Below are 20,883 nucleotides of genomic sequence, written 5' to 3' on the forward strand. Positions count from 1 at the left end.
AGTTCAAGGAGAGAGGGAGCTGGACAGCCAAGGTGACTTTCCTTACTGGTACTCTGATTTTTATTGCCTAAATGATGGTAAATCCTGTGATGTGGCAGAGGTGCTGCTCCTGTCTTGTGTGGTCCAAGGCTAGCCAGGCTCAGAGAAGCAGATTGACACAAGGAGGACAGTGTGCTGTGGGATTATGGCTCCGCTGAGTGGCAGAACCAAAATATAAATTGGGATGGACTGTCAGAGAGATAAAATGGTTTCCCACTGTACAAAGGAAAGAAGGAATAGGGAAGAGGTGAAGTTTTCATGTTTTCTAGGGACCACAGCTTCCTTGTCCAAATTGCTCAGAGATATTTCCTGACCTGCGCAGGTTTGTTATAAGGGATAGAGCTCATGTTGCATCTGGTCTTTCAGAGAGAACATTCACTCTTGCAAATTTTTGGTTTGCATTTTGAGCCTACAAAGTAGTGGTGGATATAAAGTCATCCCTTGTGTCATGGTTTAAACCCAGTGAGGTAACTCGTTCACTCACTTCCCCTCCCTTCTTTCCCTCCCCCTACTCCTGGAGGGACAGAGAGGAGAATCGAAAAGAATGCAACTCCCACCGGTTGAGATAAGAACAGTTTAGTAACTAAGGTATAACACAAATCACTACTGCTACCACCAATAATAACAATGATAAAGGAAATAACAAGAGAAGAGAATACAACACCTCACCACCAGCCGACCGATAACTCGGCCCCCAAGCGCGACCAAGCACTGACCCATACCTCCTCCAACCCTGCAGTCCCCCAGCCCTTCCGGCTCCCAGTTACCCCCTGGGCATGACGTGCTGTGGTATGGAATACCTCTTTGGTCAGTTTGGGTCAGGTGTCCTGTCTCTGCTTCCTCACAGCTTCCCCTCTTCCCTGGCAGAGCATGAGGCTCACAAAGTCCTTGGCCAAACCAAAACATCATTGTTATCAGCTCTGTTCCCGAGCCGAAAGTCAAAACACTGCACTGCACCAGCTACCAAGAAGGAGAAAAAATGACTGATACTGCTGAACCCAGGACACCTTGACAGTATCCTGAGGTTCAAGTACATGTTCCCTACTGGGGTAAAAGACCTGTTTCATTGAACAGCTGGAAAAGATACAAATGATTAAGTGAATGTGCAGCAGTTTAAACAACTCTCATGACATGGACTGCATTTCAAGTGATGGAACTAGTCTTCCACCTTCTTTTCAGATAGCTGTGGAAAGCCACAAGTGTCCTGTTGTGACATCAGGGATCTAACAGAGAAGGGCCACTCCCCAAAACAGAAAATAAGAAAAATTTACACAAAGACACATTACTTACAAACCAGTCAATGTCCTTGGTGTCTGGCACAGCAAACTGTGGGCTCATACACAGGTCTGTAATTCAGTGTGTCTGAGAAACAGCAGAAAGACCAGAGCAACTGTGGGAAGAGTCAGTAAGGTAAACCAAGACAGATGCAAGAACACTAGTAATGTGGTCCAGAAACAAAACAGCTACCTGGAGAGAGAGACTGGGGGCTGAATGATGACTAAAAGAAGCCAGGAGCTGTAAAAAGTGAAACAGGCTCCTGTTGTCTGGTTCTCTGCACATGTTCTGGGAAGCAAAGTTTCATGCATTACTGTGAAATAAAAGGAACTATACCCAAACAGTAGATCGTCACGATTTTCTCACCCTAATGGGGGAAATACACCGGGCTCTGGTTTTGAGGTAGCTACTTGTGCACCAGCAGCTTTGGTCTGATAGATCAGCAAAACCTCTGTAGTGAGTTTGCCATTGCTGCTGGTGCACTGCCCTCCAAATACCTGCATCTCATCACTGTAGAGCACAATTCCCGAATTAGGTTGTGGTGCCAAATATCACACTCTCCCACTTGCTATGCTCTGATTGAGTTTGTAGGCCTTACTAACACAGAGGTAATGCTATTAGCTTTCAAGAGTGGGATTCTTCTATCTGATCATTAACTTTCTCCACTGCTGCTTGCCCCCTTTGCTGTAACTCTTTCCTGCTGCATACACAAACTGCTGCTTCTGCTGGAATAGTAAGAGATAGAAGTCTCTTAGCCAGTTGCTGGAGCTCCCTCCACCTTCCCAAAGCCTGAGGTTTACCAAAGCAGCTTTTAGGATCTCCCATGCTAGAATAAAGTAACATGCTAAGGCTTAGCCTTCCTATGACTAAGATTTTGCTTTTGTTTGATAGGGGATCTAGTACCTCCCAGATTTGCTTACAAGGGACAAACGTATGCAGCTGGACCATGACTGCTTGTAAATCTGACCTGTGATAAAAATTGTTGCTAAACAGATCACATGACAGCAAAATTCTATGGATGTCTTCAAAATATATAAGCATAGCTGATCACTAACATATCAAAGATGTATAGGAGGGGACAAGAGTTAAGGAGAAGTCCTAGAGGATCAGCTCTTCTATCCTCTGACATCCTCACATTGATGAAATTGCTGAAAGATCCTTGGGGTTTAATTTCCATTTTTCTCCCTCCCTTTTCACCTTCATTTCCAGATTTCAAGATCCTTTATTCTGTTGTGAAAAAGAATGGGATGGTTACTGCCTCTGTAAGCATATAGGCAAAGGAGAAATTCTCATCTTTCATGAAGTTTGGAGGTTTTCTGTAAAGAGGCTGCATTTCACCTGTTTGCCTTGTTCTGCAGCTCATTTTCTCTGAGGCTCTGAGTTCTCAGCACACAGCTGCCTCCCTGCCAGTAACTTCTCCTTCCGGAGCAATACCAGGTAAGTGCATCTGTGACCTATTTGTCCATATATGCTATGGCCCACCCTGCACATGGTCTGTGCTAGTCTGTGTGCCTCAGGCTGTAATGATGCACCTATGATGGGCCATCCATGCTAAAATCCTTGGAAGTCCATAACTGATACGTCTGCTGGGGAAGACGCCTTTTCCTCAAACTGTCTCTTCCCTTTTACACCACTCAGTGCTCCTAAACTGTTCTGTGTCCCTTGTAGACAAAGGGACTATGTGGCCTAGGACCCTTCACTGTTTTGGAGGAATGGGAAGGGGCAGGGGTAGGGTGAGTGCTAGGGCAAGTGGGCATGGACAGTCAGGTTGGCAGTGCCCATTAAATTTAATAACCAATTATTTCAAGTAGTTGCAAGTTTTAGCCAGTACTTTATTCAAGTAACTAATTACTAGCATGCCCCCCAATCAGCTTTAGCAATACGAGGTGCTAGGATTGCCACCCATGGAAAGTCATGGAGCTAGACAAGCAGGAGCTTGTTCCCAGGCACAGTACATTTCTGGACTCCATGAAAGGCACAGGAAGAACAGCAAGAGCCAGCCTGGTGCATGTCTTCATTAGGGGTTTCACGAAGAGCAGACACAGTGTAAGTAACACACATCTGACATCGTTCTCTGCCTCAGACGATTCATTGCTTCCTGTACGATAACTGGAGCACTAGAAAAGTACGTTTTAGAGCAAGATGTGACATCTAGCAATTTTGTTAAGGTTAGAAAAATTCTAGCTGAGCTGCAGCAAAAAAAAAAAAAAACAGGTTGTTAAATGCCAGCTGAGGCAGAAGGTTTTGTCTCGTTGGAGCTCTACTTATTCCATGCTTGAAAGCTCTTGCAGCAGCATGAACCTGAGTAAACCTATGTATGCAAAAGACAGACTTAGTAGATGTTAAGCTGGCATTCATTTATTGGAATTAATTTTGGCTACTTTTCCTATTTCTGTCCAGGAAGCCTTGCTGGTGGCAGGTGGGAGCTAAGATAGCTGCATTTTTGATACCTGCATCACTTACCTATAGTCTAATATGAAAAATTAAGAGAGACACTTATTCACTAGCACTAAAAAAGATGGGCATTTCTGGAGAAATTTGGGCTCCTTTTTACTGTTATTATTTTTACACCCTGAAATAATGCTGTGTTTGATTCCTATTTCACAGAGGAAAATGAAACCCTGGGACGAATATATTGGTCCCTGGAAGGCAATTCCTGTAAACAAATTAATACAACTCAGGTCTACCTCTTCTACATTTTGTTCCTTTTCTTGTGCAGCCTATTGATTGATTTACCTCAGGGAAGAGATTCCTCTGACTCAGATACTAAGCAAGTTCTTAAGGAAAATATCAGCTTTAAAAAGGGAGCAGAAGAAAGAGCAGCAGTTGCAAAAATTGCTAATCTTTCATTTGCAGGAGCCACTGAACATCTGGATAGTATGAAGCTCCTTTAACCCCCCGAGTGCAGAAAGAATTAGCACCAAAGGGCAGCCCATGCTAATTCAGTGCCATTAAACTTGTATAAGCTAGAAGAATGTGATGTTATACTTCCATAGGGCCATATGGATACCACTTCGCACTTTGTATCCATCAGAGGGACTAGCAAAACTAGTTCAGTACTATACAGTACGGCTTTTAGAAAGATAAAATAGCCCCTGTGCAATATTATACAATATTACACACGTCTGTCATATCACATCTTGGAATCAACCTACCCTTTTAATTGTAAGTGGAGAGCTTGTCTGCTGACACAGAACTGAGTTTCCATGTTCAGAAGAGCAGAAGACTAAATACTGAAATAAAAACAGGCTTCGTTATTTTTTTTTTCATGATTGAGAACTCATTTATAAAGGAAACTTTTTTTTTTTTTGAAGGAACCTGGCATTTTATTCATCCTGCTGACTACAGACTTTGTTTTCAGACGAGTCTTTATCTTATGTCTCCAGCTTTAAAATATGACTTCCTGCTAATCGTGCTGCTCCCTTCATTCACCTTTGTCCATAACAGAGGGGAAAGCACAGCACTTCCCTCGGAGCCCCCTTCATAGCTTTCATGTTACCTTCAGTTAAGCCCTATTTTAGTTCTCTCTCAATATCATCTTTCTGAACAGTGAAAAGCGAATAGGCTTTGCTTTCAAAGTCAACATTATCTGTACTCAACAGTAATATATTTTACATTTTATAGTGACTTTCATATGTAGATGTAAAACTGCTTTAACAAAGACAGAGAAATTATTTTTAGGCCATTGACACAAAGGGTAGACATGCACAGAAGTTAAGGCTGAGATTTCCAAACTTAGCTGTCCCAGGGAGGGCCTGACAGCCAAGACACACAACCCCCAGTAGCTCCTTTGCTATGAGTTAGTATCAAGTCTTCCACTGTCATCATTCCGCCCTTATATAGGTGTAACTTAAATATGAATAATTCCTAGTATCTTACCTTTTAAATCACCTGTAAGATCAGTCAGCATACATCACACTTCCTCCAATGTATGCTTCAATGAGTTAGGAAAATTAAAAAGGATTATAAAACAGAACTGTGCTTTAAACACAACGAACCAGAAGGGGAACACTCTGCTTACTAAAAACCCTACTTCAGACTAGATGTAATTATGCAAAACCCCAGTAATCCTTATCTTCCCATATTGCTATAGGAATCCTCCTCACAGAAACACTGACTGCATGGGAAGGAGTCTCTGGATAACTCTTCAGAGATTCACGGATTGCCAAACCCCAGCTTTTGGAGTTCCCTGGGGCTGGGGGTTTAGGTAAGGACTCCACACTTGGATCGAGCCTCAGGATGTACTTGTTTTCTCTCCTACAGTGGTGAGTCAGATCAGATCCGATTCGCAGGCTCAGCCTCCTGCTGGGCAGTAAAAACACCGCACTCCTTTTGGGTATAGTTTTCAGCTCCAAAATAAACACTGAGAGCAGCCAAACTATGGTCAAAAAACATCTAGAATGAGCACACTGGGTTGCAAGGGGATGTCAGGAGGCTGTCGCTTCAGACAGTGCACCCTGCCGAAATTTCTCACATGACCTTCAGCATACAGACAGGTCTCTGCTCCCGTCAAACCCAGGAGAAATGTTTGTACATTCCAGTTAATTGCGAAGCTTGGCAGCGGAGCAGCAGAAAATGACTGCAAAGCACAAAACCATCACAGGGCTGTAGAGTGGCCTGAAAACTGCACAGGCGTAGTAGGGCTGAATTCAACACATCCAGGCCCAGTTCAGAAGAAACACCCCAGATTATACCAACTACCCACCCTGAATTATACCCCCAAAAATCCCAGAGTGTGATACTATTTTTTATTAGGGATAATAAGCCTAAAGAACACAGCCCTGTTTATTCCTCTGTGCATTGTCAGACTTGCCACACAACCCTGCCCTCCAAGGCTGTTTAAAGTAACACACCTTATTGTTGTAGCATGAAAGGCAATTCACAGATCCCAGGGGAAAGATGTGTGACTCCTTTGGTGGAGGGGCTCTTGAAAATCATCCATCACTTTGAAGCTTCTAGTCTATGCTTCCCACCCTGGAAGGCTCCAAAAGCAGGCTATGTTGTGTTCATGATTGTATGAAGGTGATTGCATTGCAAAGGCCAAATGTCTTGTTTTGAGCTGTGTTTCTCTGAGGTGAGTATTGAGCTGAGATACTCAGTCCCACAAGAGTTCATTCCCAGCATTGCTTACAGACTTCACTGGAAGCACAGTCTTTGGTCCTGGTACACAGAGCAGACACCTTTTTGTGTCCACAGACCACAGAGAACTTTGTAATTTCTTTAACAGTGAAGGAGAGTTGACATGTAAACCACAAAGGGCTGCTTTTTTTTGAGTGAATGCTCCATGGACTTAATCAGACTCTGGGTTTGTCCATAACAAGTTCAATAGCTTCTATTTGCTCTCAGCTTCATTAAATGTAAAAGTTTCAGCTTTTGCCAGCAGTTAGCTGTATCTAGATCTATAAAGGCTGTTCTGTCTCTCTAAGATGAGACATAAAACTGAGGTCTCGACCATCTGTGGTCATTAAGGATCCCATGGCATGCTTCGAAAGGTGAAGGTGGTAGCTTTCATCTCAACCAAATTCTAGTAACTAACGAGTAACTAATTCTTTCCACCTTGAAATTCACCCTGAGCTTTTAATATGAGACACAGTGTTTTTCTTCAGTGTTCATAATACAGTGGTGGACTGCTAGCTGGTTGCCACATCTATCCCAGAAATTATGACATTATAGCAGTGGATTAAATGAAGTGTTCAAGTACGCGTTTGTCCTGTTGGTCGCAACGTGACCGAGGCTGAGCCTGTCTCTTCGCAATAGCATACACACACACACACCCCACACACAAAAGCACATATCCCACTCAGACTTCCAAGGTTTTAATTTTTACTTACTTATGAAATTATAAATCCAGTATCTTACAGATCCTGAGCCTTTGCTGGTCAGCCGAGAAGCAAACCCCACTGGAAAAGAGATAACGTTGGCTGCAAAGGGAGAGCCATTCCTCCCATGTCTGGAAGCTAAAAACAGTGTGCAAAAGCAGAATAAATTATCTACCATTACCTCAGTGAAGCGTTTTTAATTTACTGCCCTGCTGGATGCAGAACATATACATGACAAAAATAAGAAGGACTGTATTTATCTTGAATGTGCTTTGTGTCCCATAATGCAATACACTGAACGTTTAACATCCTGACATAATGTTTTGCTTGACTTTTTTTGTAATTCTGCTAAATAGGGAATACATTTAACCCCAAGGTACCTGCTATTCCAAATGAGTGAACCCGTCTGTCTGGATTGCGTGTCACTGCTGAGGTTCTATTTTGAACAGAGCTGAAAGATGGTATTGTCTGTTTATTTCAGTACATGCTGCAAGTGTTCAGGCCCTCTCTAGGAGTTCTTAATCTATAGGGAACTTTGGGCTCTATGTATCATTTATCTGAGCATGGAGCAAATACCTGAAATAGAAGGGAAGCCCATGGAAAAATGCCATGGAAATATCAATAGATTGAAAAGTACTTGGAGAATCTACCCATTTAAATATGATAGTTATTTGCAGTTACATTTCTTTCACAGTCTGAGTCTAGAATAGAATATGGACTACTTGTAGCAGAGCATGGACAATGCCCAGAGTACAGACCTCTCAATAAAAACCTACTGAAGCTGAGAGGTAGCAGCCTACTTTTCCATCTGCTTTTGTGGAGAGTGGAACCATAGGTCTAACCACTGGAAACAATTTTTCTATAAACTTCAGTTATTCGTAATACAATAATTCTTCATATGGGCAATAAACTTTTGTTCCCCACTCCTCCAAGTTGCAAGATTGAAGTGAAACTTGGCAATATTCTGTTTGTTGAAATGAAAGCCCCCTAGGTCAGATTCTGATCTCCCATTGGCCTTACACCTGTGAACTGACTTTGATGGAGTCATTTTTGACTTACTCCAGCATAAGCAATAACAGAATCAGACCCTGCATATGCTTTTTATCTAAAGCTGCGTTCCAGATGTGTTTATGTAGGCTGTTTTCAATAAAACGTGTGCATTTTAAAATGTAAATGGATTTTTCTTTAATTATAACCATATGGGCTGTTATTAAATTTTCATTTTTAACAGTGCAGATATAGCTAGCTCAGCCATACTGAAGCATCATAACGGGTTCGCTTGACCAGTGCAGCATTCATACAGCACCCAGGCAAATACAAGACTCTCAAAAAAGCTACGAAAGGCAGGAGAAAATGTGAGATGGCATCCTCAGGCTTCAAAGTATAGGAGTCCGTCCCTTGGAAAACACCACCTTCTTGATTTTCCTCATACAACAATGCCTCATTCTGTTGAGTTATTTGCCTTGCCCTTTTTCAAGAAGAGGCAAAATTAAGTGCAAAGCTGCTTCAGAATATTCCTGTAAACTGGGTGACTGCTACAACTGGGTCCTGTTTTTCTGTCTTTGCTATGGATTAGCAGCAGTGCTCAGCACTTCTTCATAGACTGAGCCTGTGACTGGATGCCTTGAACAGAATAAGGCCTCAGAATCAGAGAGTTACATGTCTGGATTGTTCTCTTAGGAGAATCTGTGCATATCTGGGGGGCAGGTCTGAAACAACCATATTCCTCCGCCTGCTTTCCACCTCTATGCTGCGATACCACACGCTGAGGATCTGGGAAGGAAAGGTCAGCCTGCTGCTGCCCCCAGCCCAGCAAATGGCTTTATGCACAATATCAGCAGTGGTGCCTGAGGGGACGAAGACCTCCCTGACTCTGCTGCTTGATGGTGCTTGCTCCTGGGGGTCCCTGTACCCCACACAGCTTTTTGTGCATCTCTGCACCAAGGGGCTGGTTCCCAGCCCAGACTGCAGGACTGATTTTTTTTAACAACAGGAAAGTAGGGGCAAGTAAAAAAGTTTTGATTGATGGATTTTCCATTTAAAAAAGAAGACAGGTTTGTTAATGAATAAATGTTTAATAGGGAGATGTCAGCTTTGATAGAGTTTTTCATGTGATCTATCTGGAAATGAAGCATTTTAGCAAGGTAAAAGAAAATTCACTCCAATAACTTCTTTAAATTTCACATCCGTGAGGGGTGTGCCTGGTATAATCAACACTACTCTTACATTTTTTCTTAGCACATTTTGATGTTACAAAATGGAAGGTTTTCCACTAATGTTCCACAAGAATTTTTTAAGGTGTTAATTGACATACATTGTTTATGTGTGTGTTCCATCTGTCCGTTGGGAGCAACTATTTCCAAATGCAGAGATATCCTCTAAATGTGAATTTAATCAGCCGAACCCTTAAACAATTTGAAGATCAGTCATGATTCCGTTCTGTAAGGATGCTTTCTTCCTTGGACAACTGGAGAACACAAACCATGTTTCTCTCTTATCATTATGTCTACTATTATCATTATTATTTCGTTACCTCTTAATTTCCTTTGGATTATGTTTAACCTGTGTCTTTTTCATAGTACATCTGCCAAGCAGTGGAGAAGTTCAGTCATCTCGACTTGGACAAGTTAAGAATGCTTTTTTCCTGGACTCACCTACTGAGGGCTCCTGGATCATATTCAGTTGTGTCCCAGTAATGTGTATCAAAGGAAGGATGCTCACACAGAACAACAGTGCTGGCCAGAGTGCTCATGTGCTCTCTTGAGAAGGGAAGCGTTTGTTAAATGGAGAAAATACCTATTCCTAGCAACGGAGAATGGCCTCCTCCACCATGGGGCTCAGGCTTTCTCCGGAGCTTCCCAGGGCTGCAGTCATGAATGCTTGGTTTGGCTGCACTGTGGTGTGTTATGAAGATGTGAAAAGTGAGCTAGATGGCTGAGCTGCCCCATCTGCAATTTTTTTTCATTTAAAAATTTAATAAAACCCCATGTGGTTACAATTGAAAAAAAAAATCTATTAATGTTCCCAAAATGATTCATATCTAAACCAAAATGTATATTAACCTCCCATCCCCCATCTCTAGTGAACAATGAGATATATTTTCCATTGAATCAGTGAAACCCATTAAATAATATATTACATCATCAACCCAGACCATGTACTTTTACTTATTTTTCTAATGACTAACAAATGAAGTTTACATATCAGTGTCTTTATATACATCAGGAAAGAAAGGGTGGGGCATGTGAGTGAGGAATCTAAGTGGAGATTCTTTCATATTCTTATATATTTAAAAGAGAGGTAGGTGTTTCTGTCTGGAGACCATATGTTAGGTTATTTTTTTAACAACCTGTATGTATGTAATAAATAATCTATATACATGGTATGGAGTGCGGGCTCCTCTGGAGTTCTGGGGGGGGATGATCTAGGTATGAAGAGATGTCCAGATGAAAAATCCTTTTCCTTCTGGCACATTTTGTTATTTTAATCTTAACTGGACAGCACCAGTGCCACAAAGTCCTGGACATGCTTTTTGAGGAGCAGTGGCAGAGTGGAATTACCATCAGAGGTGGTAATGGATGGTGGTACGGGGTGAAAGGCTCATGGGCAACTTACTGGCATCACTGCTCTGCATGCAAAGATGCTGAAGCTTTGTGCAGCAGACAGGATCATTCCTTCAGCTCCAGAAATGTGAGGGCTGAGTGCAGGAGGCGTTCTCTGCATCTGCTGCACTACCAGGGTTTAACACACACAGCAGGACAGTTTTAACTTTGTCCAGTCCAGACAGTGATTGGTTTGCTACAGAAACAATATCCTTAGAACAAAATGGCAGTTCCCGGCTGCAGAAAATGTGAGGCAGCCACCTTTGAAGTCATCCTCAAGCCCGCCCTGTAAAAGTCTGTCTGTATAGGCACAGTATGTCATCAGGTTCATCCTCCACCCCCTGAGGAGTTGTGTGTCATCACCTCTGCAGTGTGCCTAAACCCCAGCGAGCGCTCCTGAGTCTGAGTGTGCCATGCTGCAATGTGTGGTGCTGCTGCCAAAACATGAGACCAGCTGGTTTATTCATTCTACACAGTGCAAAAATGTTATTAAACTGCACCATACAGATAAGTACTAGAAAAATTGCCAGGTTATTTTTTTTTTCCACATAAAATTAGCCAAGTTGCTGGTGTATGTAATTGTAAAGAATGCGAAGCATCCCATTCAAGTGATTAACCTCTTAGTTAATAAAAGCAACAATTGCATGTGTATAAATAATATAATAAAATGAACATTCATACCAAAGTAATGTAGCTCATACTATCCTGTTTCTCTCCTTAATTAGTAAATAATTCATCAAATTCTGCAATGAATTGTGCTCCCACCCACATTTCTTCATCCAATTATCATGAAATAGGAAAGCAGGGGTCTTCCTTCTTTGAAAAGGATATGATAATGAAACTGTTCAATAGCTCTTCTTAGCCCTCTGCTAGTCTAAATTAGTACTTCCTTGGGCATATTGTTTCTTTTGTTCATTTCTTCCCTGATTCAGTACTTCTTTTTTAATTGAAGATATCTTCGTGTTAAATGTCATTTTACACTGGCATGCTTTGAAAGAAATATGTGCATCATAGCTTGTTTTCAGCAGACACAAATGAAATTAAATCTATAGTACAGATGAATGGTAGTGCCCGATTGCCAAAGTGATCTTTCATGCTTTGGATTGTATCACACAGACAAAACTAAAAGAATGTTGTAAAATACAAGATTCAAAACAAGATGCATAAGCAAGCACTCATAAGATCTCAAATCCAGAATTCAGACTGACCTTGAATCAACATCATGTTTAAATAAGATTCTTCATTAGTTGATCAAATTCTGCTTCTTCCGTGGGATTCTTGGACTCAGTGCCTGAAACAATGAGCAACTATGCAGTGTTGTCTTTTAGCTATACGGTGTGTGGCCGCATTTTATATACCTCACAACATTCAAACCCTGCTCAGAAGACAGAATTCCTCATCTCCTTGTGGACGCATTTATGATATCCCTCACTGGATGGCCTCACACAGTAAGGAACTTATTTTCATAACACTGACATAAAATAAGGAAAGATTGCTGTCTGTGTTTTATGAATGGTGAACAAAGGCACACAGAAACAAAGATCCAAAGAATTCAAGAATTTCCAGTCTTTGTGTGTATGAATACATATGCCCATTCTATACACGGCGTGTGCATATGTGAATATGTACACAAATATTCCACAAAGCACTGCATCTGTTGGAAGGACTGATGTTATTGGTGTCCTCAACAGCTCTGAGTGCTCTGGTATTCCCAAGAGGACAAAAAACCAAACGCGCCATGAGAACAACCGTAGCGGCGGCAGCCTGCCAGTGCCTTGGTGGGAGTTCACTATGAACACAAGAAGAAACAGATCCTAGGAGCTTGCATCGAGCCTTTATCCAGACACAACCCATCCTTGCCAGAAATTTGCAGACTTTGAGAAAGTCCTGGTTGATCTTCCATGCCTAGTGGGGACCAGATCTTGAGACACGAAACTGTTAAAATCTAACACTTCAAAAGTTTGGTGCTTCACCGTGTTTTGAAGGGTTTGCATGGTAAACCACCTCGCATTGAAAAGGTCACATCCTGCCAAATAACAGATCCCTGTTTTGGAGCATAAGGCCTTCAAAACTCTCAAAGATCAAACTACCAGAATTTTAAATTTGGGAAGAACAATACCCTCGCTGGTTTGCTAATGTAGTTTAGGAAATAGCTGAAAATATTTGGCAAAGATTTTTAAACCCAGTCAGCTTGGGTAAACACCTGGCACTGAGAACTTCAGCAAAAATGTCTGGGTATGACAACTTAATAAGCAGGCACTTTCTTTTTTTAATAGAACTGTATAACATGTGAGGCCACCAGCTTTGCTTATTATAAGGTCATTATGGAAAGTATATTTAGGGAGGTATATTACTATTTGCTTTATTTTTCCACGTGGGGAGGTAAATTTCACTATAGAAATAAAACAATGAAAAAGTGTTAGGTATTGTGTGTTGTGGCTGCTTTTTTTACTTTTGTGTGTTAGCACTCTAACACTTAGTGCATTGAAAACCAGAATTTTTTTCCCAGAATCTATTTCAATTTACCTAGTAGTGATAAACTCACTAGTGGATATTGATACTCAAATCTGTTCCTGAAGATTCTGAATCCACCATGTTGCAGGATTTGAACTCAAGAGCCCCCACAGGATTAGAAGAGACTGATTGTCCCTTCTCTCTCTGTGGAGTGTCAGCTTTATTTTCCCTTGGTTTAAAAAGAAACCTCTTGGTGTTATGATAGCAAAGCAAATCTGAAAAATATGACCCCCAAGTGTCAATGGTGTCCACCTGAAAAAATATCTATACACTGTGAACTTCTACACTCAGGCTGATGAGTTCAAAGGCTGCTAAATCAGATGCTGGTCGTGCTTTTTTTTAATGAAGCTTTTATTACTCCTTAAAGCAAAGGTCTCCTCTTACAAAGATCCATACTATCTACTTTGATCGACTCTTCTTTTGGGTAATATTTTTACCATAGCACAGAGGTGCTGAAGTGAGGAAATAAAAAGAGTCAGATGTCCATGGCTGATGACAGGAGTCCAGAAGCTAGCACTCTGAGAAGGATACTCAAGCGTGCTTTGAGAAAATCAGAGGTGTGGTCAATAGTAAGGATGCCTGTGAGAAAAACCTGGTGTAGTTTTCCTCTGTAACTATGGTGGTGTGGAGCTCTGGTTTGAAGGCATCAGCTTCAATGCATTATTTCTGTGAAGACTGTATTTTTTCTAGTATGAAGACCAGGTCTCAAATTCTTCAGCAATTCTGGTGTCACAAGATGTGGTAGGTGGTACGGGATTCTATCATGTTTTGTTTTGTTTTCCTGTAGGCTTCATGCAAAGATCGTTTTTACAGGGTAGATTTAAATTAGATACAAGAAAGAAGCTCTTTACAGTGGGGGTGGTGAGGCACTGGAAGAGGCTGCCCAGAGAAGCTGTGGCTATCCCATCCCTGGCAGTGTTCAAGGCCAGGTTGGACGGGACTATAAGCAACCTGGTCTAGTGGGAGGTGTCCCTGCACATGGCAGGGGGGAAGGTCACTAGTTGATCTTTAAGGTCCCTTCCAACCCAAACCACTCTATGATTCTATGATCACTTTCATCACAAATCGGTGCTCAGTCTCCTGGGACAAAGGCAACATCAGTTTTCATGGTTCTGTGTATTTCTTGTGAGCAGAATCAGGTTTGGAGTGAAGATGTAGCCCTCTGAACCACCAACTCTGACAAAATTAGTTATCCCTGTTTCCCCACATAAAGTGAAATGGCACCATTAAAATGAAAGCACAGATAAAACGGCAGCTTTTAAAAATGACATAGTGGAAGACTTGCTGCATTGCCTTACTACAAGAGGACAGAATATTAAAGATTATTTGTTAATGAACATATGACTCCTCCCCCAAATTATTGGATCTAAAAGCTTGATAAATCAAAGTATTGCTCACCAGACAATGAAAAGCTTTATTCAAAGGAATTTAAAGATGTGGTAATTAGTAAAAAAAGAGAGTCCATACAGTGTTGTAAACACTATAGGAGAAACCTATTAAAACCAGTGAACAGATATTAATTGAAAATGTTGTGGAGGAGCTACAGAGTTCACACAAAGTGCATCTCACTTGAAATTAAAGCCTGTATATATGCAAATTCAGTAGCTACCAGATTATCTTAAGCTCTGTTTTGATGCCTAGCTGGGAATAACTGAAAAATGTCCTTACATGTTGGCTGAATATCTACCAGCAAAGCTGTTAGATGCATGGCTATGAAGTGTAAAATAACAGATGAGGGGCTGCCAGGCTTCAGCAGCAGCATAAAGAAGCTCCACTAAACACCAAGAAAATGCCATCTGAGACAGGTTTCCTTCCCTCCATCTTTCCTGGGAAAGAGGATGTGTCAAGATGCTGAGACCTTGTGCCAGAATTTAGCTCCTTTCTAGCTTTAGGTTCACACACTCCCAGATTTCTTTCCTGTGGGAGCTGGAGCATGATGTGTCCCATGGGCACAGCTGGGGCAAGCACCTGGCTGTGGGAGTTTAGGAGCACTCCTGGGGTCTCCTCATATTAGATGTTAGCAGCTACAAAAGAAATCATACACTTAACCATGCTTGTTTCACAAATGGCATCTCTAGGGAGCTGAAGGTAACCCCTCAGGCATCTTCCCCCAAATGCAAAGCATCTGCCTTCCTTGTTTCTGTTCTGAATGACAGCTTCAAAACAGAGTCTGCAATTAAGGAGTAGGAATAAACAAATAGTCAATCCCAATCTTTAATCTTTAACCCATCTCTGGCCCACCCTGTGGCCCTGTGCCATCCTTGCCTCCCCTTGCTTCTGCTTTCTTGCCCCTAAACAGCAGGTACTAGCCCTTACTTGTCCTTAAAGGGACTTCCATGGGCTTGTGGAACAGCAGGCAGCTCCAAGAGGGATGAGTACCAGAGGGATGAGCACTAGCAGTACACGGGGAGACATCTGGGTGCCTTTCTGAAGCATAAATTCACCAAGTTTATTTTCTAATAGTCCCCTGTTGCTCTGCAGAAACTTGCTAACGTGTCTCAGCTCAAAGGCCTGGATTCACTCAAATTGCCTGAATCACTAGTGTGGAGCCTCTGGGGTCTCCATGAACCCAGGGCAGAAAGACAAACCCTTCACATCTCAGTGGGCTTGAAAGGGCTCCTGGTGGAGCCACTCTCCTTATTTCTTGGCTGTAGGAAGACCAAGATGCATGCACACCTAGTTTTGTGGCCTCATATGAGCTAGGCTTAATTCCAATTCCCTCCTTCTCCTCCTCATTCAGCCCAGCCCTCCAGCGGTGTCCGTGCTTTCTCAACTCAGGAATGACCAAACATTAGTTTCCCTATGTTTTTACAGCAGCAATAGTAGTCTTAATTCACTGTTTTTTTTTATTTACCTCCCACTCTTCCTACGAAGGCAGAGGCTCCTGCTCCCTGATGTGTCCCCCAATATGTGCCTCTGCAGCACAAAGTTTGTTGGTGGCTGGAGCCACTCACACCTCCTGTTGTGTCAATGGCCATGCTGTGACTGTCATGTCCACATGCACATATACGTTCCTGGAAGCCCTTTGGAAGCTCCTTTCTTGTCAGACTAAAGCAAGTGGGTGAAGAGGGAAGGTGATGTCACAGCTTTTCTACTCCAGTGACTTCAGTGTTAAATTGTATTTCCTCTGTTTTCCCCACTGCTGAGATATGCATACCAGGTCTCTAGACAAATCAAATGGTTGAATGGCAGTTAAAATCCTAGCTTAACTGCTGGTGCAGTGTCAGATTTCCCCATTTTTACTGCCTGGATGTGTCTCATGAGCCAGGAGAATCAGAGAGGCTGTGTCTCGGCTGTGCTCCTCATAGATCTTGGCCTGGATTGGAGCCAGCATCATCTCTGGTGTAAATTATAGCAAGTCCAAAACAAACTGCAGCCACTCAAACACCAGGTTCTTGTGGAGTCATGACCCACCAAAGTCCAGGTAGTCCACTCATGTACCATCCCACTTCCTAAGCCTCAGGAAAGGTCTGCCTAGGCTGTTATATGCGATTTATTCCATCCAGGGATATACCCAGTAGAGGGGTAAGTAGGGAGGCATTCCGTTTTGATGATGCCATATGGTAAGAAAGTTCTTCCATGGCAGGAGTGTTTCTAATTCAGGACCTATCTGATCTATGCTGTCCAGCTTGTGGTGCCTTTTTTTTACTGTGCATGGCTCCAGTGCAAGCTCTGTATGGTTTGGAGGAAGCTCATGTCTGAGCTAGAGAGCAGGTTACAGAAGCACTGCTTGGCAGCTCCAGATTGCTCCCCTGTTATCAGCCTTAAACTGGGCCTTGACCTGCACAGGGAGCTTGTAACAGTATTTTCTAAATCCACAAATACTGTTATATGAAATCTCTTTCTTCCTCCAAAGATTCTCTTTTGCGAACATGTCCCCGTCAGCCTGCTTCGAGCATCAGTCCTTTGCTTCCCATCAGACGTGCTGCAAGTGTGAGTGTATGACTGAGCATTCATGCATTTCTTTCAAATTTCCAAAGTCCAGAATAGGGACTACTCAAGCAGCTGAATCCAAGGAGTGTTGACAGCACAACTTAGTTACCCTGGAACTAATTCAAACTTCTGGATATGTACTGCACGGGGTTACCTTAGATCCAGAGCTGGTTTGGCGATCACCATCCTCCTTACTCTATTTATCCATCAGAAAATAGAAATAGGTGTTGCAGTTCAGTACAGTCATAAACACGTCATTACCAATGGAAAATTGTGTTGGAAATTTCTTTTATACCCAGCCAAATTTAGACAAATGGAAAGGTCAGCTATGCAGGCACTGGTTTTACATATGTGCATTAATTACAACACAGTTGCCTTTTGCTATTCATTTCATCTGCTAAATATGTATGAATTTGAATGAGAAGAAAGAGGAACCATAGAAAGACAAACAGAAAAGGGAAGCCAGGGCAAACTATGAGTGGGACTGGTCCTTCCTTTCTGGACCACACACTGGAAAAGATTCAAAACTAGCCAGGTATAGGGAATGGGAAAAATAAAGAGAAACATATCCATGTCAGTTACAGCTTTCCTTTAAAAGCTTTCAAAGGAGAGTGGGTCTAGAATTGCTTCGTGGGCTCAGCTCCTTGGAGAGCCCCTATGCTGGATTTTTTCTATAAGGTCTATGGGTTTAGGCACTCTGGTATGTTAGCTTGTTCATAACTGTAGAGCGGTGCTCTTGGGCCAAACTCACATTTTAGTTAGTCCAACAAATTTGTCATTAAGAACCATGACTTACACACACACATGCACAAACACCCTTACTGGGGTATCTGGCCTCAGTTAACACTGGAAACTGGGAGGAAAAGAATCCTAAACAATGCCATCATGAAATTCAGTACATGAATCTGGATTCATGTTTGGATTGAACACTTTTGGATACGACAGTGTCTGCAAATCAAACATTAAGTAAGTTGTGGTTAAAAAACTGAAAACAACTTTAATTAATGTAACCTGCACACTACTCTGCTCACAGCTATATGCTAACTGTGTACTCATCTGACAACACAGTGCCCAGATACCAGGGGCGATAGGACTTCCACTGTGAGAGATGTACCACGAAAGTTGTCAAAACCTGTCCATTCCTTTCCAGAACAAGAAAGATGAATGTTACAAAAGAACCACAGAAAAGAACAGGACTTCTTTGGGGAACACAAGGTAATGAGCATGTGCATTACAACCAGACTCGCTGACACTGAGTTACTGCAGTCTCCCAGCCATGCCAACCTACTTCTTCAGCTTCACGTGTGGATACAACAATACAGAGACCCTCACCTCTTCTGAACTTCCCCTTCCTGGTTTTTTAGTGTGAATTATCCAACCATATGGCTTTACTAACTTCTTAGGTAGTCCTTTCATAGGAAGGCTCTATTATTTCAATATATTGGCTACTGTTATTGACTTCTAGGGAACATAAAAAAGCAACACGCTAGAGGCTCTTTGGCAGTTAGGTAGTTCAACAAATCTTCTTCCTGAAACTGTTCTTGTCTCTTTCCAGGTATCCTGCAAGAATCTCAGATAATACATCAAGTCCACAGCGAATACAAATTGGGCTGTGCATTTGTAGCATTCTAGTTCAGATAAAATTAGCACAGATTTTCTCTAATCCATTTATCTATGTGTTCACATGGGGAGAAGGTGTGTGAGATGGGAGGTGAGGCATTTACCCCAAGTAAGGTGACATATCATACTAATGCTTTCTCTGTGCTCTACATGGGTGTAGTAGCTTAATTCCTTGCAGAGCCCCACAAGAATTGTGCTGATAAAATACTAACAGGAGGTGCTTAGTGAGCTACAATTTAGGGTTTCCTGATGTTTGATTCCTGCTGTCCCAAGAATAATACTCACCATGCATATGTAAGGAATAGCATGATGCCTCTACCCTGTTCTGTGTCTGCTACAATTATCTATATGCTCTACATCTTGCTAGTCTTGTTTTAGTTAGTTTATTTAGTATGCTTGTAAGGGATGGGCTGAATCCTAATCACCTACTTCCTTCTGTATTATCACAAGCAGGTGGGTGGGGTGTTTCAAGAAAGGTAGTTAGGAGTTTCTTGGAGTAGCTGATTATTAATTTGATACAAAGCTAAGTAACTATACAAGAAGATACTGACCAGCCGCAAAAGCATGACTCAATAACAAGGAAAGATTTGGACCTTTGCCTCCCTTACCTGCTGCTAACACACCAGTGAGTCAGAAGCAGGTTAGCAGCTCTGTGATGCCAGCGCATCTTTATATGCTGTTCACATACCATTGCAACATGTCACATTTGATATGGCATAATGCAATGTGACTAATTTAATCAGATGTGAAGTGCACTACAACAACACATCAAGTCTAAAAATGAAAAAAAAAAAAAGAAAAAAAGAAAAGAAAAAGAAGTTGGGGAAAAATAAATCTTTTGCCAATCCATGGTTGGATTATTTTTCTCAGCTGGAGGGCTTCATTTTCTGAGCTTGGTCTTTTTTATTCTGACCTTCCAGCCAAGGGCATGTGTCAGGAGGCTTGTATTTCCCAAAGGCAGTGACACAGTCTATTAGGTCATATGAGCTGGATCATCAAGCCTTCGCCCACCTCAACTTCTGGGCCACCATTCCTTGCCCACCCCCACCTCCCCCAGCAGTAACTTACGATACGATGCCCTTGCCTTTGACAGATCACGAGGGAAAGAAGCATTTTATTGCTGAACACGTACATAGCAGAGCCCAGAAACTAAGAGAGATTACTGTGGTCTGGTGCTAGTCATTTAGTAAGTCTGCATTCAATTAGCTGCTTCTGAAATATGACAAGGAGAAAACACAAGATTTACCAGTGCAGTTGTGTTTCTAACCCAGGGCTTAGCATTGTTTTGTTTTAAGGTGATGATTAGAATCATAATTACCAAAACAGCCCATGTCCACAAAAAATTCATCAAGCTTTCAGTGCTTGTAGAACTTGTACCCACATGCATCCCCTTTGGACTATCTCTTAGTCTGTGGGTCTGCAGACAGACAAGCTGCCATTCACAGACATTAGCAGTCCTTTTTTTTCAAACACAAAGTGACATTTGCTTAGGAAAATCATACAAGCCTTTCTTTGGTTTAGTCCTTTCTTTCAGAGCTGCCTTTTCTGAAGGGAAAAGCACCTAGGACACAGAATGTAGCGCAAAAAAACATTTGCCTCCTCTCCACTGTAGGCCTGGGGTTTTTTTTGATTATGAGTCATGGTCCTCAAGGAATTGTGAAAGAGTCTCAGTAGAATTTTACAAAGTGCTAGAAGAAGCTTAACACTTAAGCTAGTGAAAATCTACAAGCTAGTTGGACCTGAGGGGGGCTGTACAAGGGTCAGATAATCTAGAAGAAAGACTGTATTTTCACCAGATCTGGAATATAGGGCTATTTGGAAGAGAAGAAAAAGCAGCTACTCCAGTTACTGCAGCAGACGCTTGCACAGAGTAAGACTGAAAGAAAACCTTAGAAAACAATATCATAAAATATATTACAAAGAAGCAAAACTATTTATCCTGCCACCCTCTTACTACAGTGCTGAACATATCTCAGCAAAGACAAAGATTTACCCTTTCTTCTCCTTTGCCTCTTTGAGGACCAAAGAGGCTTTGCTATGGTGTACTGCACTAAGACTCAAACACCATACACAGCTTTTGT

The sequence above is a fragment of the Pezoporus wallicus genome, unplaced genomic scaffold (genome assembly GCF_028554395.1).
Source record: "Pezoporus wallicus isolate ANWC-B61680 ecotype Strahan unplaced genomic scaffold, APGP_CSIRO_Pwel_v1 contig_227, whole genome shotgun sequence".
Taxonomy (NCBI): domain Eukaryota; kingdom Metazoa; phylum Chordata; class Aves; order Psittaciformes; family Psittacidae; genus Pezoporus; species Pezoporus wallicus.